At 41.9% G+C, this 22588-nt stretch overlaps 1 pseudogene; it reads left to right on the top strand.

Moving 5' to 3' along the window:
* Positions 1 to 16447: 16447 nt before the first annotated feature.
* Positions 16448 to 17927, top strand: LOC125686676 (uncharacterized; annotated as a pseudogene).
* The last annotated feature ends 4661 nt before the right edge of the window (positions 17928 to 22588 follow it).

The raw sequence follows: 22588 nt of genomic DNA, 5'->3' as shown, positions 1-22588 counted from the left end.
GTTCAAAAGCTGTAAGTTGAGAATGTGAAAGTTTAGGTGCCCTATATAGAGAAAGGGCTTGAGTCCTCTGCAATGATTGATGTTATTAACTTGAATTACTGTTATTAGTACTTGCACAACAAAGCAATTGGATGAATAAAATAAGTCCTACATGTGAAAAAAGTGAAATTAAAATGCAGTACAGAAAATACTGCAAGAAAATTGTTAACATTTCTTAACTTCTAACTGACCCAGCACATACTACAATAAATTGAAAAAAACAGCAGCATGTCTGATAACCCTTCAGACTCTGACTTCTATATATACGTCATATATATAAATACGTACATGCACATCTATATTTCTTATGTGTGTCTCAATATTTGCATATATGTATGCATGCATATGAGGGGGTACACACAGGAGAAAATATATATGTATTTAGAAAAGGACAGTTCTGCTTGGATTTGTTAAAAGATAAATGCTTTCAATTAAATAGCCAAACAATCATTACTGTCAAAAGCACAGACATGCAATAACCTTCAGGTATTACATCTTTACCTATAATTCCTCATCTTCTCTACTTATCTATTTCATTATTGTTTTTTTTCTTTAGTGCTTTTTATCACTAATGTTTTAGAGGAAAAGGCAAAGGAATGGACCAACTACTCACAGGGGCTTTGATTACTCTTACTAACATATGTACCTCAGAAGATTATCCTCCAAATTTCACGTCATGGAAGGGGAATACAGGATGACATTGACAGGGTCAACAATGAAAACGAATTCAAATGTTCACTTTCTCCATCTGCTCTGGCAGTTGCTGCAAGGTATCAACAAGTCTAACACAAAAACATGTCTATCTCTGCTAAGCCATTCTTGTCCTTCAGGTAAGCTTCTTCAGATTGGTGCAGTTGTTTCTTAAGTGACTTACAAGGTTTTGTTTGGTTTTTAAATCATGCTAAACACAACTCCATGACTTTCTATCTGGAGCAGGCCTGTGTTCAGCAAAAACAGTATACACAAAACTCAAGTTCCTTGCTCTCAGTTCATGCAGAATGCATTTTTTGGCACTTGTTACACAAATTCTTATAGATTAACATGCCTAGAAATTCTGGGAACCAGTAACTCAGACAGGTTTCTAAGAGATAAAAATGTTCCACTTCAGAAATGCAAGGTATTTTGAAGTGATAAATGAGTACTGACACTCATGATCATATTCAATTTAAATGATATTGTATACCTCATGTTTAATCTAATGATCTATTAGGCTTTCATATTTTCCATAATTTTGACCAGTTTCTCTTTGCTAATCCTCACAATGGCCTTTATTAAGGCTTATCTTAGAGAATAATATCTCTGTCACAGCTCATGTTTCCAATGTGTCTTTGTTAGTGCATTCAATACAAATATCAGCACTTTATCTTTCCAAAATTTATTTGCCAAAATCTAGAGGAATTATTAGAGCAATGTTTCATTCATAGTCACTACTAGCCATAGGCAGTGCCAAGCAGCTCCCCTCTTGTCTTATCAACAAGTGGCAGAAGCCTTAGCATTGCACTCAGCATCAGCTGGTTCCACGGCAATAGCTGAACTGACAGCCCTGTATGTATCAGGTCCTCCAAGCCATAATAAGGCCTGACAGTTTTAGAACAGCACAAGCTTATGCTGGCTAAATATGTCAGAAACCTAAAAAGAAATTGCCACATAAAAAGAAAAGAAAAAAAAAAAAAAAAAAAAAAAAGGATTAAAAAAAATGTATTAATAAAACTGTACCGTTAGAACTTACAGTGCCAGATGGGTTGAAAATCAGGACAGGGAGAGACAATGAATGAAAGTAGAGGGAAGCAGGTAAATGAGGATGATACAATGCCCATTAAAGCTAATTGGATCCTAGTCCATGGTGTGCTTGGCTTATTTAGTCCAACCTAGATCTCTTCCATAGGAAAGGTTCACACTGAGGAAAATCAAAGCCAGAAAACCAATTGTCCCCACTTGCAGTCCAACGATGAAGAGTCCGTTTATCATAGCTCACCCTTTCTCTGTGCATGATCATGACCATGTATTAATGCAAACCTACATATGAAAATCAATGTTTCCTACACATATAAACACTGCAGATCTGAATCAATCCCTCAAAGCCTAAGAGGGTTAAATATTTAAACAAGCTATGTATTGAAATGCATTTTTAATGCTATGAAGTCATTCTGATGAAAGATTACTCAAGAGCCTTCATTACTGAGTTTAGAGAGTAATGTGGTATTATTGGAACAGATGGCACAGCTGTGAACAGCCTCATACTCAGCCCTCCCTCACGGGGTAAATCCAAGTGCCACTCCTGTGCAAAGTCATCTGCTGTCAGCCAATGGATTGAATGGATGGATGGCTGCATCTAGCTTGCACATTCATATATGACAGCAAGGACAGCTAAAATCTTTAAAAAAACAGGCTCCTTAAAGTGAATGGTGTCTTCTGTAATCCCTTGTTTCCTATATAGAGTGAAAAGCAGGGAGAGGAAGAGGGAAGTAATGCTGTGAGCATTGAGAATGAACTCACTGTGCTGCTCTTTGACTTAATTGCTAGGATTATGTGGTATCATTATGTCAACTGCAATTGTCTCAGTTAATTTCAAGCTAGTATCTTCCCTCTCCCTCCTTCCTCCCCCTTCTTTTTTTTTCTCTCTTTCTTACTGGGTGAGTGGGTGTGTAGAAAGAGTGGAAAGGGGAGAAATATCTGGACATGTTCTGATGATTATTAATTAAACAAATAACAAAGGAAGAAACAGGTGAATGTGAAGTCAGAATCTGTGCTGTCACAGTCCAAGAAAAGTCCCCTCAGTAAGTTTGCAGATGTTTGCAGATGACACCAAGCTGGGAGGTGGTGTGGATCTGCCTGAGGGTAGAGAAGGATCTAGATAAACTGGATCACTGGGCTGAGGTGAATGGGATGAGGTTCAACAAGGCCAAGTGCAGGTCCTGCACTTTGGCCACAACAACCCTATGCAACGTTATAGGCTTGGGGACGAGCGGCTGGGTGACTGTGAAGAGGAAAGAGACCTGAGGGTGTTGGTTGATGCTTGGTTAAACATGAGCCAACAGTGTGCCCAGGTGGCCAAGAGGGCCAACAGCATCCTGGCCTGCATTAGAAATGGTGTGGCCAGAAAGAGCAGGGAGGTGATCATCCCCCTGTACTCAGCACTGGTGAGGCTGCACCTTAAGTACTGTGTTCAGTTTTGGGACCCTCACTACAAGAAAGACATTGAGGCCTTGGAGCATGTCCAGAGAAGGACAACAAAACTGTTGAGGGGTCTGGAGCACAAGTCTTATGAAAAGTGGCTGAGGGAGCTGGAATTGCTTAGTTTGGAGAACAGGAGGCTCAGGGGAGACCTCATGGCACTCTACAACTTCCTGAAGGGAGTTTGTGGTGAAGAGGGGTTTGGCTTCTCCCAGGCAGCCAACAGGACCTAGGAAAATGGCTGCAAGTTGTACAAGAGGAGGTTTAGGTTAGATATAAGGAAAAACTTTTTCTGTCAGAGAGTGGTCAGGCACTGGAATGGCCCCATGGGAGGTGGTGGAGTCACTGTCCCTGACAGTATTCAAGAGGCGTCTGGATGAGAAGCTATGAGATATGGGTTAGTTTGTGGTAGAAATGGTGATGAGAAGATGATTGGACTAGATGACGTTACAGGGTGCTTCCAACCTTTTGATTCTATGATTCTATGATTCTGAGAAAGGATTAGCTGCATGTCTATTAACACTATCACAGCTGCAGGGAAGAATGGCCTCACACCACATGAGAGTACTTCTGGCGCTTTCCCTCATATTGAGTTTTCTGTTGGATACAGGCACAAAAAATGATTAAGGCACTGGCTCCTAGATTTATAATGTAGAGTCAGTGTCATCAAATTCACCACTGTCCGTGTTCTTGATATTGTATGTGAAGAGACAGCACAAAACCTCAAAAACTCCTCCCTCCTGGTCTTGCACTATTATTTGTTTGTTTGCTATGGAATGTCTTCTAGTTTATATGTGCACTGCTTTATCCACCCAGCAAATAGCCTGGGTTTTCTGAAAGAGTAATCTTAGAGATGCTTAATGTCATTCAGTCACGCTGGATGGTATTTTGGAACAGAAGTCAGAATCCAGATTAAAGGATAAATATCTTTATGGAGCATCTGCAGGAGAACCATCAGTCTTGCAAACTGCAGGTGGTTGAGGAATTGATGAGGAGAGGGGTACTGCTGGACCTTATTCTCACTAATAGAGAAGGGCTTGTCAGGGAAGTAAAGGTCGGGGGCAGCTTGGGTTGTAGTGATCACGAGATGGTGGAGTTCAAGATCCTGAGTGGAAGAAGTAAAGCAGAAAGTAGGATTGCTACCCTGGACTTTAGGAGAGCCAACTTTGATCTCTTCAGGGACCTACTTGGAGCTATCCCGTGGGCTAGGGTTGAACGGGTCATTCGAGGGCTTGTACCAAGCTCCATGGGCAATGATGGCAGAGTGCATAGGGAAGGAGTAGGGCAGGGGGATGCTGGGGATGCTGTTGTTCTAGGGGAACCTAGATCCCTTATAAAGGTGGCGAGACGGATAGCCCGGCTGAAGTGCCTTTATACCAATGCACGCAGCCTGAGTAACAAGCAGGAGGAACTGGAAACTGTGATGCACTCGGAAAGTTATGACCTTGTTGCTATCACAGAAACATGGTGGGATGACTCCCACAATTGGGATACTGCCATCGACAGCTATAGACTCTTTAGGAGAGATAGGCGAGGTAGGAGGGGTGGGGGAGTTGCTCTCTATGTCAGAGATTGGATAAACTGTGAGGAGCTCCCTACGAGAAGCAGTCAGGAACAGGTTGAGAGCCTGTGGGTTAGGATTAGAGATGGGACTAATATAGGTCAGCTGGTGTTAGGGGTATACTACAGACCACCTGATCAAGGGGAGGCTGTTGACGAGGCTTTCTTGCTCCAGATGCATGAGATGTCTGGCTCACGGGTTCTTGTCCTGGTGGGGGACTTCAACCATCTGGACATCTGCTGGGAAAACCACACGGCGAGCTGCAAGAGCTCCAGAAGGCTCTTGGAATCCATTGACGATAGCTTTCTGGTTCAGGTATTGGACAGACCAACCAGAGGTGAAGTTACTGGACCTGCTGCTCACCAACGCTGAGGAGATCATCAAAGGCATCAAGGTTGGAGGCTGCCTGGGCTCCAGCGACCACGCCCTGGTTGAGTTTGTGATCTCAAGCAATGTGGGCCTGGCAAAGAGCAGGACCAGGACACTGAACTTCAGAAGAGCAGACTTCAAGCTACTCAATGGATTGCTGGCCAAGATCCCCTGGCGTGCTGCCCTCAAAGACAAGGATGTTGAGGAGAGCTGGCTGCTCTTCAAGGATGCCCTCCTGGAAGCACAAGAGGTCTCCATTCCTCTGAATAAGAAAGTGGGCAGGCGAGGTAGGAAACCGGCATGGCTCAGCAAGGACCTGCTGAGAGAACTGAGGGCGAAGAAAGGGGTGTACAAGCTCTGGAAACAAGGCTGTGTCACCTGGGAAGAGTACAGGAATGCCGTCCGGACTTGCAGACGTGGGATCAGGGAAGCCAAGGCGCAGGCAGAACTGAACTTGGCAAGGAACGTGAAAAACAATAAGAAAACCTTCTACAGGTACATTGGCCAGAAGAGACAGGCCAAAATGGGCGTACCTACTTTGGTAAATTTAAAAGGAGAACTGGCTTCAACAGATGAAGAGAAAGCTGAGGTGCTGAATGAGTTCTTCACCTCGGTCTTCACTGGCGGCCAGGATTCTAGTCTTTTTCATGTCCCTGAGCCCTGCATCCCCAAACCTCTATGTGGGGACCAAGGAGGTAAATCCCTCCCCACTGTAAGGGCAGAGCAAGTCCGACAGTGCCTCCTTAGACTGAATGAATACAAGTCTATGGGGCCGGATGGCGTGCATCCCAGGGTCCTGAAGGAGCTGGCTGAGGTGGTTGCTGAGCCGCTCTCCATCATATTTGAGAAGTCATGGCTGTCAGGTGAGGTCCCGGATGAATGGAGGAAGGGTCACGTCACTCCCATATACAAGAAGGGGAGCAGGGAGGACCCGGGGAACTACAGGCCGGTGAGTCTCACCTCTGTGCCTGGGAAGATCATGGAACAGATCCTCCTGGACAACATGCTCGGTCACATAAAGAATGAGCATGTGATCCGAGACAGCCAGCACGGCTTCACCAAAGGAAGGTCATGCCTAACTAATCTTGTGGCCTTCTATGATGGAGTGACGGCATTGGTGGATGAAGGGAAGGCGACCGATGTCATTTACCTGGACCTGAGCAAGGCCTTTGACATGGTCCCCCACCACATCCTCATCTCCAAATTGGAGGGAAGTGGATTTGATGGGTGGACGACCCGATGGATAAGCAATTGGTTGAAAGGCCGCAGACAGAGGGTGGTGGTCAATGGCTCTATGTCCAGGTGGAGGCCAGTAACAAGTGGTGTCCCCCAAGGGTCTGTCTTGGGACCGGTGCTCTTTAACATCTTTATTAATGACATCGATGAGGGAATTGAGTGCACCCTCAGCAAGTTTGCTGACGACACCAAGCTGAGTGGTGCGGTTGATACGGTGGAAGGAAGGGATGCCATTCAGAGGGACCTCGACAGGCTGGAAAGCTGGGCTCGGGTGAACCTAATGAGGTTCAACACGGCAAAGTTCAAGGTTTTGCATTTGGGCTGGAAGAACGCCAGGCACCCGTACAGGCTGGGAGGAGTGGTCCTTGAGAGCAGCTCGGCAGAGAAGGACCTGGGGGTCCTGATGGACGAGAGACTGAACATGAGCCAGCAGTGCGCTCTGGCAGCTCGAAAGGCAAATGGGATCCTGGGCTCCATCAGGAGAGGGGTGGCCAGCAGGGACAGGGAGGTGATTGTCCCTCTCTACTCAGCTCTTGTGAGGCCCCATCTGGAGTACTGTGTCCAGGTGTGGAGCCCTCAGTACAAGAAAGACATAGAGATTTTGGAAAGGGTCCAGAGGAGGGCGACTAAGATGATCAGGGGGCTGGAGCACCTCCCCTATGAGGACAGGCTGAGGGAGTTGGGCTTGTTCAGCCTGGAGAAGAGAAGGCTGCGGGGTGACCTCATTGCAGCCTATCAATACCTGAAGGGAACCTACACCCAGGAGGGGAGTAAACTCTTCAAAAGGGCTGACAATAGCAGGACTAGGGGAAATGGTTTTAAGTTGAAGGAGGGAAGATTTAGGTTGGATGTTAGGGGGAAGTTCTTTACAAGGAGAGTGGTTAGGTCCTGGAACGGGCTGCCCAGGGAGGTTGTGGATGCCCCACCCTTGGACATGTTCAAGGCCAGGTTGGACGGGGTCCTGGGCAACCTGATCTAAATGTGTATGTTTGGTGGCCCTGATAGGCAGGGGGGTTGGAACTACATGATCCTTGAGGTCCCTTCCAACCCGGGTGATTCTGTGATTCTGTGATTCTAGGGTGTTAGACGGTAAGGGGGCCTGTGAGAGCTGGTCGGCATTTAAGCAGCTCTTCTTCCAAGCTCAGGATCAGTGTGTCCCTGTGAGGAAGAAATTGGGAAAGGGTGGCAGGAAACCTGTGTGGATGAGCAAGGAGCTTGTGCGAAAACTCAAGGGAAAGAAGAAGGCCCATGAAATGTGGAAAAAGGGTCTGACCACTTGGGAAGAATACAGGAATATTGTCAGGACCCGCAGGGATGCGACGAGGAAAGCTAAAGCCCACCTGGAATTAAATCTGGTGAAAGGGATGAAGGATAATAAAAAAGGCTTTTTTAAGTACATTAACAGTAAAAGGAAGACTAGGGAGAATGTGGCTCCCCTGCTAAGTGATGGAGGTGTTCTGGTAATGGGGGATGCTGAGAAGGTGGAGATACTGAATGCCTTCTTTGCTTCTGTCTCCAGTGAAAAAGCTCCCCCTCGGGAATCCGAGACCCTGGAGGTTAGTGAGAGGACCTGGGGAATGGAAATCCTCCCTTCAGTCAGGGAAGAGGTGGTCTGAGAGTGCCTAGGCAACACCAATGTTCACTAATCCATGGGACCTGATGGGATTCATCCACAGGTGCTGGCAGATGCTGAAGTGCTTTCTGTCATCTTTGAGAGGTCTTGGAGGATGGGGGAGGTGCCTGAAGACTGGAGGATAGCCAATGTTACTCCGGTCTTCAAAAAGGGCAAGAAGGAAGATCCAGGCAATTATAGGCCAGTCAGTCTCACCTCTGTCCCTGGAAAGGTGATGGAACAGCTTGTGCCGGATGTCATCTCCAGACAACTGGAAGAAAAGGAGGTTATCAGGAGTAGTCAGCATGGGTTCACGAGGGGGAGGTCATGCTTGACCAACCTGGTAGCCTTCTATGATGTTGTCACTGGCTGGGTGGATGGGGGGAGAGCAGTGGATGTAATCTACCTTGATTTCAGCAAGGCATTTGATACTGTCCCCCATGACATCCTTGTAACAAAGCTGAGCAAGTGTGGGATAGATGAGTGGACAATGAGGTGGGTTGAAAACTGGCTGACTGGCAGAGCACAGAGGGTCGTTGTTGGCGGTGCAGTCTGGCTGGAGGCCTGTAGTTACAGGTGTTCCTCAGGGTTTGGTGCTGGGTCCAGTCTTGTTTGACATCTTCATCAATGACTTTGATGAGGGGATAGTGGCCACCCTCAGCAAGTTTGCTGCTGATACGCAGTTGGGAGGATTGGCTGACACGCCTGAAGGCCGTGCTGCCATTCAGCAAGACCTGGACAGGCTGGAGAGCTGGGCAGAAAAAAAACGGATGAGGTTTAACAAAAGCAAGTGTAGAGTCTTGCATCTGGGGAGGAATAATTCCATGCACCATATACAGGTTGGGGGATGACCTGCTGGAGAGGATCTCTGTGGAGAAGGACCTGGGTGTCCTGGTGGATGACAGGTTGGCCATGAGCCAGCAGTGTGCCCTTGTGGCCAAGAGGGCCAATAGCATTCTGGGATGCATTAAAAAGAGCATGGCCAGCAGGTCAAGGGAGGTGACCCTCCCCCTCTACTCTGCCCTGGTAAGGCCTCATCTGGAGTATTGCATCCAGTTCTGGGCTCCCCAGTACAAAAAAGACAGGGATCTCTTGGAAAGAGTCCAGCGGAGGGCCACAAAGATGGTGAAGGGCCTGGAGTATCTCCCCTATGAAGAAAGGCTGAGTGAACTGGGTCTATTTAGCCTTGAGAAAAGAAGACTGAGAGGGGACCTGATCCAGGTCTATAATTATCTAAGGTGTGGGGGGCAGAATGGCAAGGCCAGACTCTTTTCAGCAGTGTGTGGAGATGGGACGAGGGGCAATGGCGAGAAATGCAGCGTAGGAAGTTTTGCACAAATGTGCGCAAGAACTTCTTTACGGTGAGGGTGACGGAGCACTGGAACAGGCTGCCCAGGGAGGTTGTGGAGTCTCCTTCTCTGGAGATGTTCAAGACCTGCCTGGATGCCTACCTGTGTGACCTGGTGTAGGGAACCTGCTTTGGCAGGGGGGTTGGACTCGATGATCTCTGGAGGTCCCTTCTAACCCCTACAATTCTGTGGTTCTGTGAAACTACCAAAGTGTCCATCCAGAGATTTAATCATTTCTTATAAGCTGAAGTACTTACCTGAGGGACAAATATCCTACAGAATGTATATAATATGTTGATTTTAATTCCAAAACTAGATATAGAGGCTCAGAGCATTTAGTGACACCCATTATGTTCTTTAGTTCCTCCAGAACCTTTCTGACCTTAAAGATCTCACATTTTTTTAAACAGGATTTCCACAGCTTTAGTTATCCTTCCCTTTCTGTTGCCAAGTCTTTCCTTGAGTAAAAGTGGTCAAGTCTGAATTCAATATTCTAGGGAAGATAACACAAATGCTGTATAACAGCTTTAGCCCTTCTTTACCAATATTATAGACAACTACTTCACATCTATTAGGTCTGCATTTGTTTTTTTTCCATACTCACATGGATTCAAAATCAAGCTATAATCAAATAAGACAAGCAAGTCTTTCTTTTCCTTCGGACTTAACCAGATAAGTAAATTCACAGCTTTCTGTAAAGTTGCATTTTCTTAATCTTCAGAAAGCAATCTTTTATCCAATGTTTTTTTTTTTTTTTTTTTTTTTTTTCCCTATTCTTTAAATTTCTAAAGCTGTTTTCTTTTTCTCTTTTTCTCTTTTTCTCTTTTTCTCTTTTTCTCTTTTTTTCTCTTTTTCTCTTCTTCTCATTTTCTGTTTTTCTCTTTTTCTCTTCCCTTCCCCCATTCCCCATCCACCTCCCCTCTCCCCCATTCCCCATTATCCTTCCCCCTTCCCCTCTTCCCCTTCTCCCTTCTTCCACCCCTTCCCTTCCCCCTTCTATTCCTCATTCCATTCCTCCTTCCATTTCTTCTTCCCTTCCCCCTTCTCTTTTCCCTTCTCTTCCTCCTTCCCTTCCCCTTTAGCGTCCCCTTTAGCTTCCCCCTTCCCTTCTTTTCTTTCTTACCCTTTTTTTTTTTTTTTTTACACTTTGTTTTGATTTGAACTGCTAGGCAGGCATGGCAACAATTTTAGAGGGTGACTCTTTGCTAAAAGAACTCTCTATTAACAGAGTAGGATATTGTTGGGAATTAAAGCTTTCTGTGAACTGAAGGGTCTTTGCAAAGCCAAGCAACTCTCAAACATTACATATTCAATCTATCTTCACATACACTGTTATTTTGCCTCATACTTCACTGAATCAGAGAATATCCCAAGTTGGAAGAGACCCACAAGGATTGAGTCCTCTTTCTGGCTTAGCATGGGACTACCCAAAACTTAAATCATAGTACAAAGTTAATTGTCCAAATGTTTCTTGAACTCTGGCAGCTTGAGGCAGTGACCACTGCCCTGGGGAGCCTGTTCCATGCCCAGCATCCTCTTCTGAGATTACCTTTTCCTAATGTCCACTTTGACTCTCCCATGACATCGCTTCTTATGTTTCCCTGCATCCTGCCACTGTCACCGGAGAAGAGTTCAGTGTCTCCTCCACTGCACCCCCTTCACTGTGAAAATGATCAACCACAAAGACCATATCTCCATGGAAGGAAGACTTGAGTGGGATTGAGTAATTGTCCCAGCTGAATGGCTGTCAGCTAAATTTGACCCCAAAATCTCCTCAGTGTAATAACTTAGTACTTTGGAAAGATACATTTAAGCTTGTCTACTACACTGTATTAATGCAGTTTTACAGCTTTTGTACCCATAAAGGTTTATGTCATAAGGTTTGTGTGGGAGTTCCATCCACAGAGACATGCCCACACATTTATAAAAATGCTTCCAACAAATCTTAATTTCCAGAAGTGCTTTCTTTAGATTTTCTCTTTATTTATGTGGATTTCATTCCATTCTCAAGACTGAAAGCATTAATATAAAGAAGACTGCAAAATTCCAAACACCTTTTTGTTTGGAAACGCAAAGGAGGCTTACTCTATTATCTGGGATAGAGGATGATCAGTGCTAATTAACAGTTTGAAACGCAAGGATAAATATCAGCGTTAAAATGCAAGATGTCCCTTAAAAATAACTATTGCAATGGTAACATTATTTTCTCTAAAATAAAATAAAACAAAACAAAAACAGTCTTTCCTTTTACAGAACTATTTATTTACCATTTATCTATTTATCTATCTATTAATCTATTTATGTACTGAGAGTCATTTTGTATACTTCCATGTCATAGAAACCAATTAATATTTGATACTGTTCTGTCAGCTGGTGTTCAAGCTAACCAAAATCTGCAGAAAGAATTGGGCAGCACCACAGACACAGAAGAGATAAACACAGAAATGCTAAATTGTGTGATTATACATATTTATCTAAGTAGGAAGGAGCTTCAAGAGAAACTAATTTTCCTAATGATTACTGAGGGAGATAGTCAGACATATACCTCCCCTCTAGATGCACACAATAATTGACCTATATGCCACCTCACCTAAGCTTATTATTCCTGCATGTGATATCAGCAGTATCTTGCTAAACTGGAGAATATTTGCCTGCAGAGTAAGTAATAGAGGAGCAGACTCTAGCCTTTAAAATAGCAGTGGTGTCCCTGCTCACAGCATGGTGGTCTGAGCAGTTACAGGCCTGCAATAGAGAGAGATAATTTTGAAATTGAAAAGTGCTACAGATTTGCAATAACAGCACATGGCAGTTTGCATTTATCTTCTGAGTATATTCTGGCTATACACCCAAAAAGCCTATGAACAACAGCTATCAAGGACAGGTATTTGAACTTTATTAAGGAAGACAGAGTTATTAAACTGGAAGTGCCTTAATGTACTACAATTTCAGCTGTGGCTCTCTGTGGAATGAGCACAACTGTCTTACAGAGGGAGGTGACTAGTTATTTTTGATTCAGAAGGGCATTTCTATTTAAAGCTCATATAGTTACAAATCAGTGCTTCAAAAGTATGCATAAGATTTTTTTGTTATACAATACCAGATTTTTAAAACACAGTGATCAATTATCTACATCTCTCTGATTGCCAGTGACAAAACCATCCCTTTCCTCTTCACTATTTTAAGTATAATTTTCATAAAAAAAAGAACCTAAAAATCCAAACTTTAAGCCCCCTTTATGTTCTTCCACACTTCATCCTTCTCTATTAATTTCCTATTTTCTTCTTTTCATATCTCCTGTAAAAGAAAATTCACTATTGAGGGCTGTTTTTTTTTTGTTGTTTGATTGCTTTTTTTTTTTTCTTTTTCCCCCTAATCAATGACTTTCAGGTGCTAGAACCTTGAAGCAATACTTTTGGCACATGGAGCAAACAGATGTTTTTTCAAGTGAGGCCTTGAGTAATTCTAAGAAAACATTCCTGCAGGTGAAGGCAAAAAGTGTCTCTTGTGTTAGAAAAAGATTATCTGCAACAGTGGTGCTTAACCTTGGAGAACTGGAGTGCCACTTCATCACTGAATACAGCCACAAACTAATTATCCTTCTACAATATTATACTGTTGCATCATTTTAAAGTCACTATCAGAACTATTGTATGGTGATTTAATATGTCATTAGACACAGGATGAAAAATCCACAGGGAGAAGAACAATAACACTGGTTTTATCCAAAGTACTTACTCAGCAAGCGTAGTAAGACTATATTTTGCATTTTGAATTTCCAAGACCTTCCCTGTCTTTTCTCAGGAGCCTTCTTATAACTACTTTTAAGTTTTTGGAAAGTTTATGTAGACTTGCATTTGTTCCAGAATGGATATATTTTTATCCTGATGTCTTTTTTTCATGCTGCATCAGATAAATGCATGCCTTCTTTCTTTCCTAACGCACTCATGAAGTGTCACTAAGTGTGACCACTTGCATGGTCACATCATGTTATGCTGAATAAGTCCACTTCTCCACAATGTCAGTGAACCCTCTGCCAATTTAAATTAAATTTGACAGAAAATCATAAATTTATAAAAGTGCTTGGGTTGGAAGACACTTCAAAGATTATCTGTTTCCAAACATGCTGCTGTAGACAGGGTTTCCATCCATCAGATCAGGCTTCTCAAGGCCATTTCCAATCTGGCTCTGAATACCTCCAGGGATGGGGCACGCACAGCTTCTCTGGGCAAACTATTTCAGTGCCTCACCACCCTCTGAGTAAACTATTTCTTCCTCATCTAACATAAATTGCCTCTCTTTTGGCTTAAAGCCACTGCCCCTTGTTCTATCAGTATTAAACCGTGTAAAAAAGTCAGTTTCTCTCCTGTTATAAGCTCCATTCAAGTACTGGAAGGCTGTAATGAGGTCTCCCTGAATCCTTCACTTCACCAAGATAATGAAGCTAAAATCTCTCAGCCTTTCAATACAGGAAAGGTGCTCCAGCCCTTTGATAATCTTTGTGGCCCTTCCCTGGACCCATGACAAAATGTCTGGAAGTCAGAGTGATAATTCAAATCCTACAAATATCACAAGGAAAGACAAAAAGCATAAAATATTAATTGTTATTAATAGTTACTAAGAAAAGGAAATTGTCTTAAAACACCATTTCTGGAACAGATCCTCCAATTATGGCAACTCATAGCATTCTTTGCTATGGAAGGGAGGTGTAGTAGATCAGACAAGAAATACTGTGGAGGTTTTGATCTGATGTTAAATCCCTGCTATACCACTATATAAGTTTTTAAATTGTTAACGTGTTGCAACTTTTAGGATGAAACAGTGTAAAACAAGGAGATATTATCTGTGGCTGAAATTTCAGCTAATGAGCCATGTGAAAAATCATGAGTAATTGGACTAATTTGATTAGTCTCTATCTGAGCTAAGGCTGGTAGAAAACTGAATTTTTGGACATAATGGATGTAATCACTACAGTATCAGGCCTTTTTGTGACACATGCCACTGTCTTGAATATGCAACCTCAGAGAAATGATTTCTGATGTAAAGTGAGATCATTGTAATAACACTGGATAATATAGACTACAGAAATCAACTAAATCAGTACTCATTTAAAATAGGTGATATGTTATGGGTAAGAGAAACAAGCAGAAACTCCCAGTTTTTCACTTAGAAGTTCTTATGAAGGAACATATGTAACAAGCAAGAAGAGTTGCAGGCCTACAGGGCTATGATGTCTTTGGCATCATTGAGATGTGGTGGGATGTCTCTCACTACTGAAATGGAGGAATAGACAGGTGTCACCTGATTAGATAAGATAGGCAAGGGAGAAAGGGTTGTTGCCCTCTACATCAATGACCGTAGAGCATCACCTGTGGATGGATGAAAAGCTGACAGTGAGATTATGGGTTAAGGTTAAAGGGAAGGCAGAGGAGGAGACATTGAATGGGGTTCTGCCCCAAGCCCTCCAAATAGGAAGGCTAAGTGGATGTGACCCTCTGTGAACAAACAGAAGCAGCATCATGTTCACAGAACATGGTCCTCATGAGGAATTTCAATCATCCTGGCATTTGTTGGAAGGACAACATAGCAGAGCACGAGCAACCAAAGTGTTTCCTGGAATGTGTTGACAATAATTTCCACTTCCAAGTGGTACAGGAATATATGAGAAAAGGTGTTATGCTAGACTTTGCCTTCAATAATGAGGAGGGGCTATTGAATAACATGAAGCTCAAAGGTATCCTACAGTGACTACAACATGTTGGAGATCAAGATGCTTAAGTTTTCAGAGAGGGTGCTTAGCAAGCTTGCTACTCTGGACTTCAGGAGAGAAGACTTCAACCTCTTCAGGGGACTGCCTGACAGGATGACATTGGACAAAGCCCTGGAGGAAAGGGAGCCTAAGAAAGCTCGTCAGTAATTGTAAGATATTATTCTGTTAATGTCAACAGATTCCTCATGAAGCAGAACAGAGGTTTCTGGCAGCAGATTCCTCATGAAGAAGAACATAGGATTCCTGACCATCAGATTCGTCATGAGGTTACACCTGCATGCTGTTGAACTCCCCTGTGCCTGCTGCCTGAGCACTGCTACTTCCTCAAGGATTGGCTCTGCGACTTCCTCCACTACCTGCTTGCTGCCCAAGGCCAGCCACGCTGCTACTCCTCACTCCCCGCTGCATCTGCCTAGGACCTTCAAACGCCGTGCAACAGAACCGCTGCTGGATCCTGCTGGTGACTATCCCCGCTTTACGTAACTCTTGCTTCTTTCTCATCTTTTCTATCACCCTCCTTCCCTTCTCCGTCTCCCTGATTAGGTTTTGTAATAAACTGGTCGGAACAACATATGAACCATTGTTTCTTAATCTCACACCGGGTATACAGATATTAAAAGAACCTCATCTCCCTCCTATAAATTGGAGCAAGACATTTTATTATTGGCGTAGTCGGCAGGATACCCACTGTGAGAGTGTTGTCATTCCAGATATAGCTTGAAACTTTTCTTTGTTCACCTCCTGGAGTTGCAAGGAGCAATAGTTTTGAAAATTTAGACATGAGTCCTTCTCCAGGAAGACCGCTCCATATTCTGAAACTGTACCTTTTATGTGTGTACCTATTGGGGACATATTTTGATTATTTGCATATTGTTTAATACTGTGTGCCTCCTCAGGAAGACATCTCTACAGTTATGTTGTAAAAACTTGGGGCCTTTTATGTGTGTACCTCTAGGGGACGTATTTTGAATACTTGCGTTTTGTTTAATACATGTGTGCCTCCTCGGGAAGACCTCTCTGGTTATCTGGTAACTGAAGTGAGAAACTTGAACCTTTTTGGTTTTTTGTGTGCGTCTCTTGGGAAAGTTAGGAAGTGATATTTTGTTACTTAAACATGTGTGCCTCTCTAAGAAGTTTTATTTACTCTATTGAAACCTAGAAAGAGTTGCTTTAGCTTCACATTTTTTGTGCTCCCCCCAAAGAAAGGAAGGAGTGACTGGAGCATTTGCATTTGTTTAGGTGTGGTGTATCTCCCTGGGAGGAGTGGTAAGGAGTAACTGAGCTTTTGAATACATGCACCTCCACCTCCCTTAGTGTAGGTCTTTCATTGTATTTAAAAAATGAGTGACAGCATTGCCACCATGAAAAGTGAAGATGTATTATTTAACCTTTTAGAAAAGCATGGTGCTCGTCCCTCTTTATTGGGGTGGACTGGGCATGCCAAAATTGGCATAATTTGCAGATTGTTTCGGACTCTTAATGTCCGAAGCATTAGTGTCTTACAGAACGAGGCTCGTACACGAGCTGGAAAAGGAAAGTCGTTTATTTGTGCTGTACTCGGGGCTGCTTTAAAAGCTGTCGTAGAGTTCCGAAATGAAAAGCATTCGGCAGAACTCCAAATCTTAGAAGCACTACAGGAATCTGTTAGAGTTACGCAAGAATTGGTAAAAACTCTGCAGAATCAAATAGTTAATATCGAGGAGCAATTAGAAAGAGAGAAATGTAATTCGGCTTTGTTGCAGATGGCTTTCAAGGAAATGTTAACATGTAAGGATACTAGTGATACTGTCACACATAGTTTGCCTCAAGAAAAAACTTTTCCTCAGGAGAAGCTTCAAGAAATAAAGGAAAGACTAGACAAATTAGAAACCCCAGTAGCCCCATTGCGTCCCTTGATAAAAACAGAATATACCTTCGATAACAAGCGAGGATCTAGATCCTGAAATGAATTTTAAGGAAATTCCGTTCTCAGCCACCAAGTTAGCAAAGTTGAAAAAGGACTTTAGCCACTTTCCGAAGGAATCAGAGACAGAATACGTATGGACAGTGAGTCTCACTGGTGGTGACCAGATTCGGTTAACAGAAAAGGAAGCAGAAGGTTGTTGGGGAGCAGGAATATTTTTAACTAATGGTAACAGTCATGCTCCCTGGTCATTAATGCAAAGGGCTGCCTATTGGGCAGGTGGTCTCAACCCTTTAGAAAGGGGAGACCCTCTTGCCATTACTGGAACAACTGACCAATTAGTAGAAAGCGTTCAAAAGGCTGCTTGTCTCCAAATGGTGTATGATAGAAAGCTGCAGCCACATCATGAATTGCCCATGATGATGCCTGTTGATCCTGAGAGGATGACCCCTTTAATTAGAGGGCTTCCGGAATCACTGAAACCCATAGGCATACAATTACAAGCAAGGATACAAGCCATGTCACAGGGAGAAAGAACCCAGGCAGTGTTAGAAGAAACTGTAACCCCCAACCATCTGCAGTCAGGATGCAAAGTACGGACGTGGGGGGAGGTAGCCCAAGAGTTAATTAACTATGGAAGAAAATATGGGATGGTGGTTTCTTTTCCCAGTAAATCTGAGCCAAGAGGTGTAAGGCTTGCAGCACCCAGTCTTGCCCCCAGGCCAACTAGCCCAAAGCTCAGTGGGTCTGGAAGGATCTCATTGCCAGTAAAAACTGGTAGGCGGAATATTTTTCATAAACGTAATGGACTTTGGACTCTGGGCTGGAAAAAGGGTATTCCATGAAATTTGATGGATGGATTGACAACAGATAGGTTAGAGAAATTAGTTAACTGGTGGCCAGAACAAAAGCTCTAGAATCTTGAGGAAAGCAAAACCCCAGATCCTAGGGCCTCTATCAAGGAATCTGAACGGCTATCCAAGCCATTAGAAAACTAATGTCTCCGCCCCTCCCAAATGAGTGGGGTGGGGGCGGTGAGGGGTAGATGCATTAGAAAGCTCACAACAAAGGGAAACACTTATCGCCTGGGCCAGCCTGTGTTGATTGACTCAGCTAACCTGAGGCTGGTTTCCCTAACCTTAATGGAATACCTTAACAAATATCCTTGGAAGGCCAAGGACACCCCAAAGAAGGAATATAAAATTAACACTTGCTGGATTGCTCCCTCATTTTTTAACCATATTAACAAAGCCCAAAAGGGCAAGTTGGTGTCTCGTTTTATTTTTTCAGAATACTCTTATGGACCTTGACTGAACACAGAAAGGATTCTAATGTTTTGTGACAGAAATATTGAAAATTTGATCATGTTAGAATACTGAATATACCGCTTGATTACATTTTGTATTTTAGTTGCAAAAGTACTATGTTTTGAGTTGTTGTGGGTGGTAACATTGTATCTCTATTTGTTATATTTATTTGTTATTGGTTATTGCCAAATGTATCATTGTCTCTTTTCACTTTCTACTTTTTATTCATCATGTAACATTCGTGTCACCACTCCCGAGGTGTCACCGAGTGGTGTCTGTGGCAAGTTGATACTGTGTGCTGTTGCAACTCTTATATTTGTTAACTGTATGATTCTGTGTTTTATAAAATGTGTTGTATCACCTATGTAGTTTGTAACCTCCTCTACTGATGGGGAAGTCAAGCACATCATGGCCCAGCCTGAGAAATCTTTTGTAATGATTATATTATATATTTGATTCCTTGACCCCTTCCCTCCTTTACCCTTATGCTTGCTATCCTTTTCTCACCATCGTGGATCATCTGTGTCCCATTTTAAAAAAAACCTTTGAGTCACGGGGTGGTGTAAGATATTATTCTGTTAATGTCTGTGTCTCAAAGCTTGCTGGGGATGCAGATGGACTTGTACAAGTCCAGGCAAGTCCTGGGCAAAGGTTGTGAGATCCTTTATGTGGGGGACGCAGATGGACAAGGCCAGAGGCAAGGAGAGCGAGATGATCTGCAGCTAAATAGCTGAGAAGTGCTCCTTTGTGTGGACTTATCTCAGGATGATGGCCATCTCAGGGGGTACTCAATGACTCTTGCTCAAGGCCCATCCTTGTCAGCAGGCTGGAGAACAAGGAGGATAAAAGAGGAACTAAAAACCACCAGGATAGGTTTTCTGGCAACAGATTCCTCATGAAGCAGAACAGAGGTTTCTGGCAGCAGATTCCTCGTGAAGAAGATCAAGGATTGCTTACCATCAGATTCCTCTGCATGCTGTCGAACTCTCCTGTGCCTGCTGCCTGAGCACTGCTACTTCCTCAAGGATTGGCTCTGCGACTTCCTCCACTACCTGCTTGCTGCCCAAGGCCGGCCATGCTGCTGCTCCTCGCCCCCCGCTGCATCTGCCTAGGACCTTCAAACGCCGTGCAACAGGATCACTGCTGGATCCTGCTGGTGACTATCCCCGCTTTATGCAACTCTTGCTTCTTTCCCATCTTTTCTATCACCCTCCTTCCCTTCCCCATCTCCCTGATTAGGTTTTGTAATAATCTGGTCGGAACAACATATGAACTGTTGTTTCTTAATCTCATGCCAGGTATACAGATATTAAAGAACCTCATCTCCCTCCTATAAATTGGAGCAAGACACTCCCCCAACATCCTGGTCACCAAAATGGAGAAAAATTGATTTGATGGATGGATCACTTGCTGGATAAGAAGTTGGCTGGATGGTTGCACTCAGAGAGTTGTGATCAATGGCACAATGTCCAAGTACAGACCGGTGACAAGTCCACAGTGCTATTTAATGTCTTCATGGGTTACATGGACAGTGGTATTGAATGCATGCTTAGCAAGTTTGCAAAAGACACCAAACTGAGTTGTGCAGTTGACATACCAGTGGTAAGGGGTGCCATCCAGAGGGTCTTGGACAGGCTTGAGATCAAGCGATATGTGACTAGGAAAAATGGCTAAGATATGACAGGTGGGTGGAAAACAACTTTGCTCAGCAATAAGAAACTAAATTTTGTATGTCTAGCAACTAAGCAAAATTTTCTTTTGTTAGCAAACTTCTACTCACTGTGAGGACATTTAAATCAGGAGTCATTTCGGTTAACTCTAAGTGTTGGCTTAGCTATAGCTAAGCTATGAGCTAGCTTCTCTTTGTAATAAATGCAATGAGAACTGCTTGCCTGTGGAGCAAGATTCATCTCAACTGTCTTGGAGCCTGATGAGTCACCACTTGAGACACCTCTATGATAATGTAAACAGTCTTACACTTTGATAACAGATGGAAATGGTGATCAAAGTTACATAATTATCTTATGACAAATTATAACTTAATTTATTCCTATTTACTTGTTTACCTAACTAGATCAAGCTCTTTGAGCCTAGAAATAAAAGCAGATTTGTTTATTTTTCTGTTTATCTATCTATCTATCTATCTATCTATCTATCTATCTATCTATTTATTTTTCTTCACTTAGTTTTATGGCTCTTCTCTGTTTTATTTCCAATTTACAGATCTTTTTAATGGTCTGCTGTATCTAAGTTAAATAAAGAAGTATTGCAACTGGCTTTGCGTAGTTTTCCTTTCATGTATTCGTTGTTCGTACTAATCGTTTTGACCACTATGATGAAGTTGTTTTCAGTATCACTCATTCCCACATCTATTTCCCTGCTTTCTATGCATAGCTTATGTTCTTGATTTTTAGAAGCATAGCTTTGTATCTGTAATGTGCATTTACACATATATATGTATATATTTTTGTGTATGCAGTGTTCACTTGCAAATGTTCTGTTTCAAAGAAAACATTAAGAAAACATGACCAGGGACAATGTTTCACTCAAAAGAACAATTTCTTTGAGGAAATCCTCGAATACATTTCACTTTGGGACCCTGCATACTTTGAAGTTAATGTTGACTTCATACTGTTCTCATTTCTTAACAAAAATGTTTCAATATCAATTTGGATCTTCAGAAATTTAAATCTTAAATCACCAGAACTGGTATCATAATTATTTGGTTGTACATTACAAAAAGATATTAAATTTCTGTAGACAATGTCTATTTATATAAAGCAATTTTGTCTGATACTAGTTATATTACCTCCTTTTAAGTCTGTGTTAATTAAGTCTCATATTAGCCATTTTATTGTTTGCCTTAGGTTAACTTTAAACTGACATAAAGGACATTTATCAGGGTCATCCCATTTTCCTTTCTAAATATTTCTGTATCTTAATTTATTTTCCAGATCTTTGAGGCTTTTCTATGTCATAAGAGTCACTGCTATCTGTTAGATTTGAGAGAAAATATCACCAAGCAATTTTGAAACTCTCAAATGTAATTACTGGGATTTTGGGGGTCTCCCCCTGTACTTTATCTATAATTATTGTTGAAATGCAAAGTATTTCAGTTTTATCACCTAATGACCCAAAAACAAAATATGTCTTTTTCCCACCTACAAGACAGAAATTATTACCATTTTTTATTGTATTCATTATCAGACATTTAACTTGTTATCAGAAAATTATTCAGTCTCCATATGATAAACATCACTGTTAAGATTCCTTCAGCTCATGACTTATTTTGATAACTGTTCTTTTCACTGGATACTAAGACTTTCTCAATTTTAATTATATAGCAGCTAGGACTTCTATGTTTTTATACAATACTAAACATTAAAAATTATGAATATATAATATACATATAATTTTCCCATTTCCAGAGTTGTACCTAGTAGAAACTATTTCATTAGCCCAAGCAGACAGATAACATTTTTCTTGTTGTCCTTAAGTAATTTTTTTTTTAAATATCAGACCAAGAAATCTTCTAAAGCTGTCTAGAAAGTAAATAATCAACTGACATTGTTTAATTTTATCAATGTGATGTTTAAAAAGATAAACAACCTGCATTATATTGTAGTTTGCTGACATCAGTAGACAGATTTTTTTTTTTTTTTTTTCTTTCCTGAACATATTATTAAAATCTTTATTCATAATTGTTGGCAATTAGAATAAGCTTTTATTTTTATTAATTTATTTATTTATTTATTTATTTATTTTTTTAAAGTTTGGTGTCATTCTTTTTTCTCCCTTGTCCACTGTATAGTTCTTAAAAATGTTATAGCCACTCATTTTAAAATTCTTATCATGCCTTCCCATGAGGTTTCAGTAATACCAAGTAGGTCAAATTTATGCTCATAAATGAGCAATTCCAATTCCCTGTGTTTATTATCCAGACTCGAAGCAGTGGTGTACTGGCAATTAAATAATTTCTTCTCCTCACGTCCTTCGGTGTCTTGATTAATTTTGTTCTCAACATTCTGATTTTGTTCTAAGTATGTTTGTTCCTGTTTTTCACTTTCTTCTTATTCTCTCTTTTTTTTTTTTTTTTTTTTTTAATTAGTTCAACACCTGTCTTACTACAATTATTTATAATTATTTCTTTGTACTAATTAGTGTTTAATCAGAATGTACTAATTGACCAAAACTAAAACTTTACATAAGAATATACAACTTTCAATTAAAATCTCACCTAAAAAGATTTTAATTCCCTGAATAATTCTAGT

Source organism: Lagopus muta, chromosome Z (genome assembly GCF_023343835.1).
Source record: "Lagopus muta isolate bLagMut1 chromosome Z, bLagMut1 primary, whole genome shotgun sequence".
Classification (NCBI taxonomy): domain Eukaryota; kingdom Metazoa; phylum Chordata; class Aves; order Galliformes; family Phasianidae; genus Lagopus; species Lagopus muta.
This window is presented reverse-complemented; position numbering and strand designations above follow the sequence as displayed.